The 16867-nt window shown below is 35.5% G+C and overlaps 1 long non-coding RNA gene across 1 annotated transcript in view; it reads right to left on the bottom strand.

The window, feature by feature from the left end:
• LOC134732602 (uncharacterized) overlaps window positions 1-16156 on the bottom strand; it is a 28267-nt gene extending 12111 nt beyond the window's left edge. The window contains exons 1-2 of the long non-coding RNA XR_010115912.1: window positions 16061-16156; window positions 15104-15274 (exon numbers count right to left, since the gene is read on the bottom strand). This is a non-coding gene — a long non-coding RNA (uncharacterized lncRNA). The remainder of the gene's footprint in view (window positions 1-15103; window positions 15275-16060) is intronic.
• Between the last annotated feature and the right edge of the window lie 711 nt (window positions 16157-16867).

The raw sequence follows: 16867 nt of genomic DNA, 5'->3' as shown, positions 1-16867 counted from the left end.
ATTATTACAATTCGAGGTGAGATTTGGGTGTGGACAGAGATCCAAACCATATCACTGGGGATTGTTTACAGGGGTGTATGTGTGTTTGTGTGTGTGTGTGTGAATGCCTAGGGGAAGACATTTGGTGTATGTATCCACATTAGTTTGCTAGGGTTGCAATAACAAATACCAGGAACTGTATCTGAACAAATATTTATTTTCTCAAAGCTCTGGAGGATAGATGTCTAAGTCAAAATGCTATCGGGGTTGATTTTAATTCTAAGGACATCCTCCTTGGCTTGTAGATGGCTGTTTTCTTCCTATGTTTTCACATGGTCTTCCTTGTGTGTGTGGCTGCATCCAAATCTCCTCTTATAATAACACCAACCATATCACATTAGGGCCTACCTATATGGCCCCACTTTACATTAGTTATCTCTTTAAGGTAATATACCTTTAATATACCTCATATACTCAAATACAGTCAAATTCTGAGGTGTTAGAGGTTGGGACATCAATGTATCCATTTTAGGGGGGTAAAATTTAGCCTAAACAGTATGTACTGGATATGTACACGTTATGTAGGTAAGTGTTTATGTGTGTGTGCTGTTTTTTTGTATGTGGAAGGAAATAGGTATATTTATGTGTGTGTATGTATGTATGATTAGGTACACGTATGTGTATGCTTGGGTGTGATTTGTACATGTATGCACATACAGCAACTTGGAATGGCAAAAGTTGGGATTGTAGGGACATGTAGAATTTCTGTGATATAACCCAGGAACCTACAGTTTTAAAGAGTTCTAAAATTGATTCTTATACACAATGGTTTGGGGCACACTAAGATTTAGAGAACAAGTAGAGGACTAAACCTTTGATGTAAGATAGGAGTTGTGGAACCTTTTTCCATTATAAGGGAGAGTAGGGGAAAATGCATAAAGGATGCATAGGCTTTTGTATTTGGCAGTAGTAAGAAGGTGCTTCATCTGCTGGCTTCCATTTTCAAAGTGAATTAGGCAATGATGTTATCAGACATGAGTGAAAAAAGAGGAGGAATATAGATAGGAAAATTTTTAGAATGGAGGATAAAATAGTAAGCAGATAGTATTTGAGGGAGTTGGAAAGCAAATATAACAGAAAAATATATGATAGTTGTTGTGAAATAACTGATGTCAATTTATACCATACATTTATAAATGAAACCAATAGACATTTATGTCTTTTTCTCCAGCAAATTTCAGAAGAAGAGGCTATGAGTGTTAGAATTCAAAAAACTTCGGGTCTTGCAGGGTGAATAAAAAGAAAGGAAAGATAAAGATGGTGGTGAGGATATCTACAAAAAAAGTAATAATGATAATGGGCTGGGGAATTTCTACCAGAAAAAATGACATTGAAGCCAAGCTGATTTGGGGATTAATTTTGCAGTCTCTCTCTTCACAGCTGTGGTACCTTGCTGCCACGATTTTCTGCAATGGTGTTAGCTGACATGATTATCTGGTCATGTGTCTCTAGGTTTTTCCCAGACTTCCCAAGAATTATTGGTCTTTGTAGCACTATGAACTACTCCGAGACTTCACAGTGTTTCCTTTTGGAATATGTTATGTACTGTATGGCACTGCATTTTTTTTCAACGTAGTACACACACACACACACACACACACACACACACTAATACTCATAACTGTAGATGGCAATGTGACTAAAAGAAAATGTATAGATATAAAGGGAAGTTGAATATAAGCTAGCAAAAAAATAATCACATGGACTTAACATTAGGTTTATTACTATGATCTTGGCACTGTAAAAAAGCCCTATAAATTTTGAAGTAATATTTTTATCCTTATGTTTTTCAGAAAGGCCATGAATAATTAGAGTTGAATCAATTTGTCCAAGGTTACATCCCTAGCAAATGACAGCTGAAATTTAGATCTAGTCTATCTACTTTAAATATCTAGATTTTAAAAAATCATCATATTCTACTATTTCCTGGTACCATTCACATACACCCTAAAACAATATAAATATAACTTCCATATTTATATAGTGCTGTTCCACAATTTCTCATATTATGCTCTGTACACATAAATTTAATGTGTTTCACTCCCAGAAATAAATCATTCCTTCAAGAAATGTTCATAAAAAGTTAATATTTTCCCAGCTTGCTTCCTCCAAGTACAAGAATCAGATAAGCTTTTCCTTGTTCATATATTGGCTTAGAATAATTCCTTTTTGGGGATTTTGATTGAGAAATTTATTATTAAAAAGATTACTCCACCATGACTGATAATATCCTACGGAATGGAAATTACATATAATTTATGATATAGGTAATTATTTTATTGTTTGCATATGATACTCAGTGGGACTCGTGCATGTTTTAATTCTTTCTATGCAAACAACTTGTTGAGGATCCTCATCTTGATCTGTGTACTTATCTAATCTAGAATTCTCCAATTTCTTATTTTCTATGTGTCCTATACTTAATTTTCTTTGTAGTCATTTTATTATATTATAATTCGCAGTACATTCTCAGAAAAATTTCTGCTTACTTTTCATTAGGGAAAGCAAATCCGAATCATTTTCTGTTTATAATGTATGCAAATCCAGTCTTAAATAATCATATTTGAAGATTTGGCAGTTTGCTTCCTTTTTATACAGCAGTCAAATTACTGACCTTTTGCCAGTAATTTGTTAGCTACAGAATTATTTCCCCCTACTTATTTTTAAAAGTTGGCTCTATATTTGTTATTTTGAAAAAATAAATAAAAATAATTGCCACTCTGGCTGAATTAAAATGGCACAATGCTCTACCTTTCATTCTCCTCTTCCTCACCCCACTTTCCCCTGCTCCTCCTTCACCTCCTTCTTCTGTACCATGTTATATGCACTCTCTGATGGCTTAAAAATTATTTGGTTAGTGCTTCAATCAGGATCTCATCTGAGAAGCAGAATCACAGCAACATTAGGGATATATGTAACATACAGCAAATAATTGCCTTATATAACTGTGGGGTTGACTAAGCAATTCCAGTCTTCAGCTTAGGCAGTCAGGAGGGAAGTTGAGCAGGCTAGACCCCCACATGTTCTGAAAGTTGACCATGGGAAACAGTCAGAAGAGAAGATTCAGGGCTGGGGCCCAGGGGATGGGGCAATTACAATGCCAGGGGCTATTCAGAGTCTTTCCCTCAGGCAAGGCCTAAGACCTTTTGAATTGAACTTCCAACTGCTTAGGTCAGTTCCCTCTTCCCCCTGCCTCCAGCATAATCCTCCTTTTGACTAACTTGAAATCACTAATTAGGGACTATACAAACATCTGTAAAATTGCTTCACAACAGCACCTAGATTTGTGTTTGATGAATAATTGGGAGAAGGAGTGTGTGTGCTACAAAATGGCCACTACTCTTTTTTGTCCTTCATCTCTCCTTAAAGAATGTCTCTTATAGGCCAGGCGGTAATCCCAGCACTTTTAGAGGCCGAGGCAGGCAGATCAACGAGGTCAGGAGATCGAGACCAACTTGGCTAACACAGTGAAACCCCATGTCTACTAAAAAGACAAAAAATTAGCCAGGCGTGGTGGCTGGCACCTGTAGTCCCAGCTACTCGGGAGGCTGAGGCAGAAGAATGGCGTGAACCTGGGAGGCGGAACTTGCAGTGAGCCAAGATGGTGCCACTGCACTCCAGCCTGGGCCACAGAGCGAGACTCCATCTCAAAAAAAAAGAATTTCTCTTATAGCCCATCCTAACAGGAATCATACTTGAAAGAACATTCTGGGGACTATAGTTCAGCCTAGGCAAGATGCCATATTAAAAAACTATCACAGCTGGAATATATCAACTTAGCTAGGCTGAGCTATAGAATAGTCCCCAAATTCAGTATTTTTTTTTTTAAGAAGATATTGATTTGGAATAGTACAATGGTTCAAAGATATATAAGTAGCTTCTATTAATATTTACTTAGGAAGTAATAAATAAGCATTGGCAGACACTGTGAGTTGAACATAGACTGTCTTTTCTCTCTCACGACTGCGTTGCTCCTCCCATCCTACACTGTTTTGCATGTAACTACTGCCAAAAGACCTGGTTTTACTTAGCCAGTGAGAAGTAAGAAAAATTATTTTAGAACGTTCCTAGGAATATCGTTGCTTCACCTGTTTCATTTAACCCTGGCTTTCCTGTTTATTCTTCTCTTAAACACAAGCATAAAAGCATAAGTTGGAAGAGCTTGCATGTTTTCATCATGAAAAGTTAATAATCAGGGATTTAAGTTCCAGCATGCTGAGGTATGGAACCTCCTTCTATCTGAAAATAGCAAACCATATCTAAAATTAGTATAGTCAGGATTCCTACTATTGCTGATGAACACCTATTTATCTGTATCATATACATAATTTTAGCTATAAATCTTCCCCTCGAAAACATTTAAGAGAATTATCCTCAACAATGTGCACATAAACATATGTGCAAAGTTGCTTATTGAAAAATTAATAGTTTATAATAGCAAACATGGAAACCAGGCTACCTATCTTTATATATTAAAAATGTATAAATTAAGTTATATTTAAAATATAGAATCATGTAACCATAGGTGAATAAAGGTTAAGTAATGTATACTATGGTAATAACTTGTGAATAGGTGAGCCAGGATGCAACAATGAAATTCTCCTTAATTGATTACCTATTTGTTTAATTTCTGTGTTGTCTATCTTTGTCCGAAGGCAAAATGCATGAGCTATTAGAAAAAAATTGAAATACTCTATTCAAATAATTGTTTTCCTGTGTTAAATTTCAAAGTCATCTACCTTTGTAATTCATGGTCTTAGCATCCACAATAACCTGGTTTTATATTCACAAAAATAGAAATATTTTACAATAAATTACTAAGTATAAAAACAGATGATAAAACTATGATTTATACACTTATTTTACCGTAACAATAGATTCATACAATGTACATATGTATTATTTATAAATATATTCACTTTATGCATACATGAGGTATGTATTGTTTATCTCTATATTCTATTTTTTAAAAATAAGTATATATAAAGTTAAAATTCTGTTGAATTTTCTTTTGAAATTTAATATGTTAAAGTCATGTTTTATGTTTATACTTGCATAAAACTTTTGCACGAAGGAATGTATTCAAATAATATTTTTTAAAAACTAAGAGGAATGAATAGTTCTCATAGACTGAGTTAATGTTAACAAATACAGTTTCTGAGAAAATATTTTAGAAATAAACCTTAAAAAAACTATAGTCTTAAGTTTACAAACTAATCAGAGATAATTACTAAAAGTAATCTTGAATACTTAACATGAAGTTTTTTATCTTTTTGGAAGCCTACTTAAAACTCACTCTATGATAATGAGTTATACAATAAGTATGCAATTTATTGTAATTGGTATTTTAGATTTTTCAAAATGTCTGGCATTTGTTTCTAAATGAATGATATCTAACTACTGTTTTACATTCTCTAAAGAACTTGGATTAATAACTCTTTTACTAAAAGTTTCTCCATATGAACTTTGTCAGTGAAACTATCATTTTTCTGTTTCTTCATAAGAAAGCCCACTTGCTCCAACCGTTTATTCTATACTATTGTTTTCTTAACTTCAGTTTTCTCGGTGGATATTTTAACCCTAATTTGCTAAGGTATCTCTGAATAGCTGACATACATGACTGAATCCAGCACTTCTACAAAGTCTGTCTTCTGTATTTCTGTAATATCTTAGCATAATACTTTAGTACTTACATGTTTACAGGTCTTCTTCCCTCCATTACAATAAGAAACCAAAGAGCAAACATTGCACTCTAATCAACACTATAGGAGAAACTCCTGGTACATAGTAGGACTTTATAAATATTCAACAAATTATTTCTAAAATAAATGACATATTTTAAGAAAATACTTTATTTTATATGTTATTTTTCATTAGATTGGAAAGTACAATTTCTTTCAGCAAGAAAATGTGTGGCACATACCAACATTATTTATGTTTACCCCACCTTTATTTCTGACCAGAATACCTTCAGCCACTTCTTTCCTACCAAAGTTCATGCGTTATCATGTAGGCATTCTTTCACTGTCATGCACCGTTGCCAAATTACCACTTCTCAACTATATACATTATTTTGAAAAATGTCTTTCTTTTAATCATTACTCTCAATTCATAACATTGCAATGATATCTATTAAATCATAATCGTGTCTCTATGTCAGAATTTCCAGAATACTTTGTTATTTTAATTAGGAGCAGTATTATACAAATCATCGTAGGCAAACAAACGAAACACGATTGCTCTTCTGTCAACATCCCCATGATATCACTTCTGAGAAACATTTTCTTATACATGCTTGCTTACTTACCTTCCCAATTATCTGTTTCACTTGTAATAGAGCATTGGCCTCTCTCTTGTTCAAATACAAATTTGATTTAATTGATGATTTTAATAAATTACATGTGTGGTTTGGTTTGATTTGGTTTTCTTATGAGGTGAGATATTTTTGCTAAAGAAACAATAAAATTTTTCTCTTGGATATCAATATATTATGTAGTTGTTCAATTCCTTTATCATCCATTTTGCCCAAGGGCAAAATGCTTCAACTATTAGAAAATAATTGAAATATTATCCCCAGTTAATTATTTTCTTCCCTTAAATTTCAAAGTTATCCAAGATATATTCCACATAAAACTCATGAGAATTTTCATCAGATGTTTGATGATTCCTTTGGTAAGATAATGTTTTACATAAATCACTTTTATCTGGTATAGTGTGAATCTTCAAATTCTATTGTGATTTCTTTTTTATTGAAATGGTAATGGTATTCCTTTTATTTGATTATCCTATTGATTCTTTGTATAATTAAAAAAATTAATAGAATGCAAACAGAATCAACTGCAAACATGAAAAGCCATGGTTTTCTACTGATATTCTAATCTTAGCTAGTTTTAGACCTTGAGCTCACCAGTTAAAGGGAATGTTGTGTCACTTGAGCATAGATTCTGCAATGTCACTGAAAGAATATAAAATGAGCATTCCTCAAATCCTTTTCCTAAAAATACCTGCAGTAATTTGCCAACATAAAAGTTATGATGAGGATTGTTGGATACAGGGTGTGATCTGACACTTATAATCTAACATGTCATCATGATCCTTCAGTTAGAGTAATTTCATAAAGAACCAGTGATCAATGAAATCTTGATTCAAGTTGATCTCACAGTCATAGAATAGCGTAAGGGTCATAGATAAACCCTTAGGTTATTCCTCATACTTGACAACAAAATTAGGATGGTTACACCAAACAGCTGGCAGTACACTTACAAGTTTCCCTAATTTGTAGTGTAAGAACTTTTTTGGTAGCAAAGAACAAGTGGTAGTTCTTGAGAATTTCTCCTGTTGCTCTGTCAGCTATGACTGTAAATCAGAAGTCATGCTATATATCCTTGGTAAAATATTAGAGATGATCAACACCCTCAAATACATAAAGGAGATAGGGTTTATTGTCCCACTGTATCTGCTTTTATCTTATGTTTGTGATTCCTGAGGGGAAAAGATGGAGTATAGTAGATTATTCTGCATTATCTTAAATTTGACCAAGTGGCAGAATCAATTCCATTTGTTTTGCCAATGTGGCATCTTTATTGGAACAGATTCATACAGTCTCTGGAGACTGTTATGCAGCTTTTCATCTAGAGAATGCATTTTTTTCAAACCCCATTAGTAAATAGGATCAAAATCAATTTGCTTTTATGAGAGAAGAACAGCTATGCTTTATCACTTTCTTGCCTAAGCTATATCAATGTTCGTCCAGGTCACTGTCAACCTTGATCATCTTGACACAAAGAGCATCTTGCTAATACCATATACCCTGTCACACAGACAGTGCTACACAGATATAATGGTGGGATGGCCTATGAAAGGCCTAACTAAGTTTCCAGCTTTGGGATCAATTTATGTGGGATTGAGCCATTATCCCCTGGGAGGCATATATGCTTTGGTCAGATGCTAATATAGGTTACTTTGTCTCTAATATGTGGAATATCCATGTCTGGAAACAAAAGGTCAGCCCCTGTCACTCATTCTCAGTAGCCTACTTGCCAATTGTATGCTTCTTTTTCTTCATATATATATATATATATGGAGAGAGAGAGAAAGAGAGCTGTCACCAGGCTGGAGTGCAGTGGCACAATCTTGGCTCACTGCAACCTCGGCCTCCTGGGTTCAAGCCATTCTTCTGCCTCAGCCTCCTAAGTAACTGGGATTACAGGCATGCCCCACCAATATTAGGTCCCCTTAGAGATCCAATATTAGGTCTTCTTAGAGATTTTTCTTCTTGAGTTTGGGGCTGGAGGGTTCACATTGTCAAGTAAAACAAGAAGTGTTACAATGAACAGGAATCTGTGACTGTCATTCAGACACTTTGGCTTGTTATTCTTGTGGATCAACAGGCATGGAAAGGAGTTAGTATACTATCAGTGACAACAGACACTGATTACCATCAGAGGCTGGGGATGCTGATACAAATGAGTTAGGGAGGAGTATGCCTAAAACCTGTGACATTCACTGTGGCAAATCTTTTTGTTGTTGTTGTTGTTGTTTTTGAGATGGAGTCTCATTCTGTTGCCCAGGCTGGAGTGCAGTGGTGGGATCTCTGCTCACTGCAACCTCCGCCTCCCAGGTTCAAGCAATTCTCCTGCTTCAGCCTCCCGAGTAGCTGGGACTACAGGCAAATGCCACCACCCTTGGCTAATTTTTGTATTTTTAGTAGAGATGGGGTTTCACCATGTTGGCCAGGATGGTCTCGATCTCTTGACCTCATGATCCACCCACCTCGGCCTCCCAAAGTGCTGGGATTACAGGCATGAGCCACCATGTCTAGCCCCAAATCTTGTTTTTTCAATACTGGTAGTAACTGTGAATGGGCAGTTGCACCGAATTTAAACTAACCAAAACAATTAAGGGATAAAGGCCTGGTTTGCCCCTACCAGGCAAGCAACCTGGACCAACTGAAGTGCTGAATGAGGGTAAAGGAGTTCTAGAACAGATGGTTGAGGAGAAAAATGATGGAATAGCTATTAAGGAACATGGATGTGAGACATGATGTCAAACGAAATCATTTTGGAACTTTAAGGTTTAATATCTGCCCTACTGGATTTCAGACTTGCATGGGTACTCTAGGCCCTTTGTTTTGGGCAATTTCTCACATTTGGAGTGGGTGTATTTGCCCAATGCCTGTACCCTCATTGTATCTAGGAAGTATATAACTAACTTGCTTTTACTTTTGCAGGCTCATAGCCTGAAGGGACTTGCCTTGTCTCAGATGAGACCTTGGACTTAGACATTTGGGTTAATGCTAGAATGATTTGAAACTTTGGGGGACTGTTGGAAAGGCATACTTGTGTTTTAAAATATAAGGACATGAAATTTGGGAGGCGTCAGAGGCAGAATAGTATGGTTTGGCTGTGTCACCACCTAAATCTCACCCTGAATTATAGTTCCCATAATCACACATGTGGTGGGAGGGACCTAGTGGGAGGTAATTGAATCATGTAGGCGGTTTATCCCATGCTACTCTCATGATAGTAAGTTCTCACGAAAGTTGATGGTTTTATAAGGGGTTTTCCCCCTTGCTCAGCTCTCATTTTTCTCCCTCCTGATGCCATGTGAAGAAGGACGCGTTTGCTTCCCCTTCTGCCATAATTGTAAGTTTCCTAAGGCCTCCCCGGCCATGCTGAACTGTGAGTCAATTAAACCTTGTTCGTTTATAAATTACCCAGTCTTGTGTATGACTTTATTATTAGCAGTATGAGAACAAACTAATAAAATTGGCTACAGCAGTGGGAACTATAACTTATGGAAAGAGACTCTGAGATTAAATGTATTTGCATTTAGGGTTTCAGAAAAGTGGTATAGACTGGGTTTTCACAAAAGCAGAGGCCCATGTTGTAGAACTGGATATTGGAAGAGGGTAAGAATAATTTGGTCTTGTCAGTGTAGACTACATCACTTACTCTTAGATACCACTTCAAGTTCTCTTGCACTGGGACACAGCATATTGTGTCATCCTTGCTACCATAGAGAATGGGCTCCCATGTGCACAACTATCACATTTTGTCTCTTGCCCATGCTCTATACCATTCAGCTGCAATGCTAGGTTTTGTCTTCGGCACAGAGTCCTAAGATGCCATCAAATTTGCATTGTGCTCGTGTGTGTGCAACCAGAAGTGCAGGTTAATACCTTATAGGGAAAAGCCTTTGATCAATGTAATACTGGAAGCAAGTGATAAATGATTTCTTCTTTCTTCATGTGGAGGAATTTCCAGAAATTAATATAGTTTCCCAGATAAGATTTCTGAGAAGCCGAGTAGTAAATTATACAAGATAAAAAATGGTAGCTAATTCAATATGCACCTCCAAAATTTTTCTCCTTTCTCAGTCTCATTACCTTTTTAAACCAATACTGCATTCTTGGGTTTGCACCTCTTCATCAAATATTAACGTATGATATTTTTCTCATATCATATTTCCTAGGACACCCATGCCAAGACAAATGTAAATAAGTGGACCAGTTCTCTTACTGAGTAAATATCTATCTTACATACATTTTTAGACACACTTTGGATACCCTTACTCTCTGCCTCCGTTTCCTCTTTCTAAGTTACTTAATGTAACTACAACCCTAGCTATCTTATTTGTAAAAATTCCATCTATTCTTTAAGGCCCTAAAAGATTCCTGTTCTAATTGCTTGTACTACTATTTTATAAGGTTTTTCAAGATGTATTTTTTAAATTTTATAAATTGTGTTAATACTCTACCTTTCTATCTATATTTTAAGTTTATTCATGCCAAAGATTGTGTCTATTTCATCTTTCTAGTACTCATCACACCTATTACAGTCTTTTAAAAATGTAGTATAAATGTTTACTTTGATGGTAATTTATGTTTTCTTCTCTGTGGTAGTTTTTTTTTTCCCTCTCTCTACACCTTCTTATAATAAGCAGCCAGGACTCTGATTCTCTCATACCTCACAAGTGTTAATGTTTCAAGGTTTAAAGCTTTTGTACAAACTACCTTCGTACATTTTTCTTCTTAAATTCTCATTTTCTGGGATATTAGTCACAAAAAAAAATGAGGTTTTTTTTTTGGAACACCTTTTTTTATTATACTTTAAGTTTTAGGGTACATGTGCACAACGTGCAGGTTAGTTACATATGTATACATGTGCTATGTTGGTGTGCTGCACTCAGTAACTCGTCATTTAACATTAGGTACACCTTTTAGAATAGCAGCTGAGAGGATGGTTTTCTGCCTTAAATGTTTTTTCTCGAAAGATTATTGAGATCAGATGGTTTTGCTGCTATAATTGACTCATGCCCTGCTGGGTATTTGCATCCTCAGAGGGCAGTAAGATCTCAGAGAGGGAATGGTTACATAATGCATCCAGGAATACTGGACATTAAGCTTCAGGGATAATGTAATCCATCAAAAATTTTGTGCTTTAATTGCCTCACCGAAGCAGTACCTTCTGAATTATTACACAGGCCTCGGGGGGGCAAAGGAGATCAAATAATGAGTAATATTAAGTTTTCCAGCAAGCATACAAAACTGCAGTTCAAAGTGAAGTTTTATTAGATTAAATAAAAAATTATAATTTAAAATTTCTTTTATCCCCTAGCTTGTGGACTAGGATTCATGGCCATCAGACTCAAAATAAGCAATGAATTGAATGGGTCATACATCACAGATATCTGAGTAAATAGTCATTCTCCTGCCTGTTTTTTTTTTTTTCCTCCCTGTGGGCTATCCTCTTTAGCAGCATTAGCTAAGTATTTGTTTGCTCCTAGGCTCCGGATAACATGAAGTCTTTTCAGTCATACCCTTTAAACATCAAGATCTTCTTTCTGCCTTGAAATGTGCATTTACTTTTACCCTTGAGTTTTCTGTTATCTTCGTATCTGGCTGGGTCATGTAAGTCTATTTGTCATAGCTATAAATCAAACCTTGATTAGTTAAGACCATTTTCCAGCCTCCACATTCCCTATGAATAGGACCTTAAAAGCCAGTCAAAAGTAATCATGTAGTTTTTTTTTTAATTATTTTTCCTTTTTCAATCACTTCTCTTTATTGGTTATTTAACTTTCTAGTCTCTTATTTTTCAGTACCAGTATAATTACTTCTTAAAGCATATAAAACCAGATGGCTAATGTGGACACAGAGAATGCTTTTAACTTACCAGCATTTACGAGGTTTCATTCAAGATAATACAAAAAATTATTTTAGTTGATACATTTTATTTTAATTCATTGTTTTGAAATAGGTATTTTTGTTTTGTTTTGTTTTTCTCCTTTTGAGACAGAATGCATTATTAGTCTCCAGGATTTGCTCTAAGTATTTATTATTTAAATTTTGAAATTGAAGGAATCAAAAAGTAAAGTGTCTTTTTTTGAGATTGAAAATTGGAAATCAATATGATTTTAAGCTTTCATTATTTATATGGAAACACTGTATTGCCAAAATACTGACAGGTCCATTTCTATCAGGAATTTTGATTCTTATTAAAATTATAAACTATTAGTTTGATATTTCTTCTGTTTTTTGTTTTTAAATCTGTGTTCATATATGTTAAATATATTTTAAAGTTTTTGAGAACTCAGGCTATGAAGGTGGTGTCAGGTCTCAGGAGGTATGCAAGTTTATGTGTCATCGCTGGGAAAGACGAAAACTAGCATTATGCAAGTAATTTGTATCATTTATCTCTTTCTGCATGGCATATTACCCTAACATTTTGCAGCTTAAAGTAAAAGACATTTATAATATCATAGTTTCTGTGCATCAGGAACCTTAGCTGACTGAATATCTGTGTCTCAAGTTCTCATACAGGGTTGTGGTTAAGCTTGCAGCCAGGGCTACAGTCTCTCCTGAACACTTGGCTAGGACAGGATCCATCTCCAGGACTTACTTATATGATTTTTTAATATTGAGTTCTTGTGAACTGTTAGACAGGGCCTCTTTTTCTCTCTGGCTATTGGATAAAAGCCTCTTACAGTCCTTGGCACGAGGGCCTGTCTATAGGACAGCTCAGAATATGGCAGTTGGCTTCCCCTGAAGAAAGTGTGTGTGAGAAATTAAAAAGGCACTAAGAAGTATAGTCTCTGTGTAACCTAATCTCATTAGGAGCATCCCAAACTTCTGGCACATTCCATTCATTAGAAGTGAGTTAATAAATCCAGCCCATACTCAAGGAGAAAGGATTACGAGGCAAGGATCATTGAAGGTAGTCATAGAGGTGCCTACACATAACTATTTGTCAGCTCTTGTGAATATAATGCAACACCACAAATAATAAAATAAAATTAAAGCAAGAAAGGTGCATATTTTAAAAAATAATATGATATTATTTAACCTCCAGACACAGCACTTTCTCAATTACAAATTCTTGCTATCTTGTGAGAACAAATTCTTGCTATCTGGAGTTAGGAAAACATAAGTGAAAAGAATATAAGTGCTGGAAATATTTGACATTTACAAAAGTTGTGAAGTGAAATGTGTGGATTGTGAAGTCATGGTTCAATTTGACTATGCCATCTTTAAAGGAAGAGCAAAAACCTACCTCTGACATATTTGTATATCTGGTATTCTATGATATGTTCCCATACAGACTCAATAGCAAAATAATGGCCCTATCTGCATTGTTATTTTTAGGTTTAAAACTTGTTTATCCTTTGCTAATTAACCATTGAAACACAGCTCTTGGAGACTATAAATAATTATAAACATTTTTAACAAATGCCATCGCAAATTTCACATAAGAGATGTTGCCAAACTTTGCTGAGTGATTTACCAAAGGGATGCCCAATGGAGTTTCTTAGCATGGATCTTCTAATACTTCAATTTATCTCAATGCAACTCTTCATGTAAAAGAATTATTATAAGCTTTTTTTCCATATAATAAAATGAAGTCACATTTAGGTTTTTCTGATTTTCCTATAGTTAAATAGTTATTTATTCTGTGGAAAATTTGGGGCTATAGCCTGATTATGAATGATGATTTGAACATAAAACTGGCTAAATAAATATTTTTTCTGAACCATTAGACAGCTTCCAACTATTTAAATGAATGTTGATGCATTTAGAATCAGGAGAACAAATATTTTTTAAAAGTATTATTATACTCATTATGTTATAAGAGCATACACTCAAATCTAGGAAATAATACCATAGCCAAATTATCTCTGCCCTAAAATGTTTGGTCTCTGTCTCTTACATGATTTTGTTAATTGGTATTTGCTCTGTGCCCAGAATCTCCAAGTTCTGTTATTTTCTGTGCCAATGAGCTGTGGTGAATTAGGTGGTTTTCGTCTTTGGTAGCCCTTTATCTGTCTGCATTCACAGAGACATGAGTAGTCTCTTAAAAGATGTTTGAATATCTTTACTAAGGCCAAAGTAAATGTCGTTTTACATTTATTTATCAATATTAACTGAATAGAATTTTAACAAATATTGACAACACTGGGGATTTTTTGGTATCTGAATGCAATTATTTTGGCATAGGCATTTTTTCCTTTGGTTTAAATACTATAAATTTGTTTAGAACTAGCATAAAATCATAATAGAAAATATAATGAGATTTTACTATAAAATCGTCATCTATAATATGTTTGTTGTCAGGAAACGATTTTCAGTAATGTTCATATTGCTTAACCTGGGAGCATATCTTTTTTATCACATATATTCTACCCTTTCATCTGGGGAGGAAGAGATCTTGAATTCCCTGCACCTTGTCCTTAGGCTAACTTAAGGGTATGGCATAAACACTAAATTATTTGCTTCCTACACTCATTGCCCAGCCATTCATCTTTTCTTCTCCCCTACTGACCTTCAGGACCATCAATGCTTCAAGATGTTATATGAGTTCTGAGTTTCTAATTTATGTTCAGTGAACTCAATATATTCTAAGAGGAGTAATCAATGTGACTCATTCTTTGTAAAATTTCAAAACAGCATAAGAAAACCAATTCAAAAACAAACAAAATATTGCCATTGTTCTCTGAAATATGAAAAACTTGGGGATGACTAAGCTTTCTTTCTGTACATGTCATATTTGCGCTTTTATTGACTTACCTATCAATACCCATGGCAGCTGGACATCACTCAGTTTAGATTGAAAGATAAAATTGGTGGCCGTGAGCGGTGGCTGACGCCTATAATCCCAGCACTTTGGAAGGCCTAGGCGGGTGGATCTCGAGGTCAGGAGATGGAGACCATCCTGGCTAACAAGGTGAAACCCCGTCTCTACTAAAAATACAAAAAAAAAAAAAAAAAAAAAGTTAGCTGGGCGTAGTGGCGGGCGCCTGTAGTCCCAGCTACTCAGGAGGCTGAGCAGGAGAATGGCGGCGTGAACCCGGGAGGCGGAGCTTGCAGTGAGCCGAGATCGCGCCACTGCACTCCAGCCTGGGCGACAGAGTGAGACTCTGTCTCAAGAAAAAAAAAAAAAAAAAGACACGGTTGTTGAGAGAAAAAAAAAAAACCATCTACTGCACAGGCACCTTTGAAGAAGCTGGGGTTTCCGTTATGAATCCAAACCAACAAATCCAGCCTTCAGAATTCTCTGGCAGTTTGTTTTCAGTGTTTATGAAAACTCTGGATAACCTGAAGTCTTTTCAGTCATACCCTTTAAACACCAAGATCTTTTTTCTCCCTTAAAATGTGCATTTACTTTTACCCTTGAGTTTTCTATTATCTTCGTATCTGGCTGGGTCATGTAAGTCTATTTGTCACAGCTATAAATCAAATCTTGGTTAGTTAAGACCATTTTCCAGCCTCCACATTCTTTATGAATAGGACCTTAAAAGCCAGCCTTCAGAATTCTCTGGCAGTTTGTTTTCAGTGTTTACGTATATTCTGATGAAATAATGTCTGCCAGCCTTCCTCCCCACAGCACAGACAAAGCTTTCAGACTTTACTTACTCCTATTCTTAGATAATCTTAAGAAATATTCTTTGGTCTTCTGTCAGGATAAAATGTCAAAAACATCTCTAAATTAACTTTTAATAGGTGCTGCTTCGTGGGAATACTTACATTTCACGATAACATATCAGGAGTTGGGCGAGTGGGCTAAAGCATGTGCATTACGAGGCAAAATGGCGAGTTTGACTGGTATATGCCCTTCCACTAGGAACACTCGCTGGTAAGGGAAAATCACCTCAAATGAGCATGCGCAAAACTTCAGTAAACACAGTACACATGCAGCCCCTCCCAAGTGCTGGAGGCCACTGAGCTTGCGGACAGCCTGACAACCCACTCTTGCTCACTAAAGCTTGCCTTGGTTTCTCACTCTGCCTTATGCCCCTTGAACAAATTCTTTCCTTTGAGGAGGCAGGAATTAAGTTGCTGCAGACCTGTATGGATTTGCCACTGCAAACATACTTTGGTAGTGATATTAAGAAAATATTTTTTAAAAAAATTTTGTCTTCTAATGATAGACATTCAAAATATTATAATTGGTTTGGGAGAGGTGCCACTTAATTTATGTTAGAAATGTGACCACCAAATTCTTTATTTCTAAACTACATATTTTATATGTACATAGGAGTGAATGAAGCAATTTTACACTAAAGACAGGATTTGAGGTTGCCTTCAATGTATTTCTGAAAATCAATCTGCACTCTGACATTTCAAAATTCATTTTTTGCATTGCAATAAAGTTTCATCTATAATTCTTAAGAACCTGGTCTCTGGGTTTGGAGTATGTCCTGGGTTTGCTATTGTCTCAAGGATTTGGCAAGCTGTGTTCTCCTTCCTGTGATTGTTGTCTACTGAGCTCCAATTTTCTGTTTTCTTTCACCCAGAGTGAAGTATTTGCCTTTTTATGAGTAAGAGTCTACT

The sequence above is a fragment of the Symphalangus syndactylus genome, chromosome 15 (genome assembly GCF_028878055.3).
Source record: "Symphalangus syndactylus isolate Jambi chromosome 15, NHGRI_mSymSyn1-v2.1_pri, whole genome shotgun sequence".
In the NCBI taxonomy this organism is placed as follows: domain Eukaryota; kingdom Metazoa; phylum Chordata; class Mammalia; order Primates; family Hylobatidae; genus Symphalangus; species Symphalangus syndactylus.
Note: the sequence above shows the minus strand (reverse complement) of the source record. Positions and strands in the feature narration are given on the sequence as shown.